Consider the following 370-nt stretch of genomic DNA (forward strand, 5'->3'; position numbering starts at 1 on the left):
AATGACAGCTGGGAGAAAGAAATACCAGGCTTCAGTGTATTTTCAGGCTCAGGCTCTTGAAATTAAACTACACAGATGAACACACAACAGCAGCCTAACGTGCGAAAAGATGCCTGGCAGCTTGTGATAAAACACGGTCACTGATGGAACCAGAGAACTGAACAGCTGAAATTAATGTCATTAGGCTCCACTTAGTGTGTAGAAAACTTGCTGCCATCACACCGTGACCACGCTGAACACTCCAGCCTCTTCTGTAGTGTCTCCTAAACGCAGTTTCAGGCATCTCCACCAGGAGCAGTCTCCATCCCTCCCCCTTCGCCCGCCCACTGAGGCGGAGAGCCCGGGCGCACTGAGGCGCCGCTCCGCGGAG

Source organism: Colossoma macropomum, unplaced genomic scaffold (genome assembly GCF_904425465.1).
Source record: "Colossoma macropomum unplaced genomic scaffold, Colossoma_macropomum, whole genome shotgun sequence".
Lineage (NCBI taxonomy): Eukaryota > Metazoa > Chordata > Actinopteri > Characiformes > Serrasalmidae > Colossoma > Colossoma macropomum.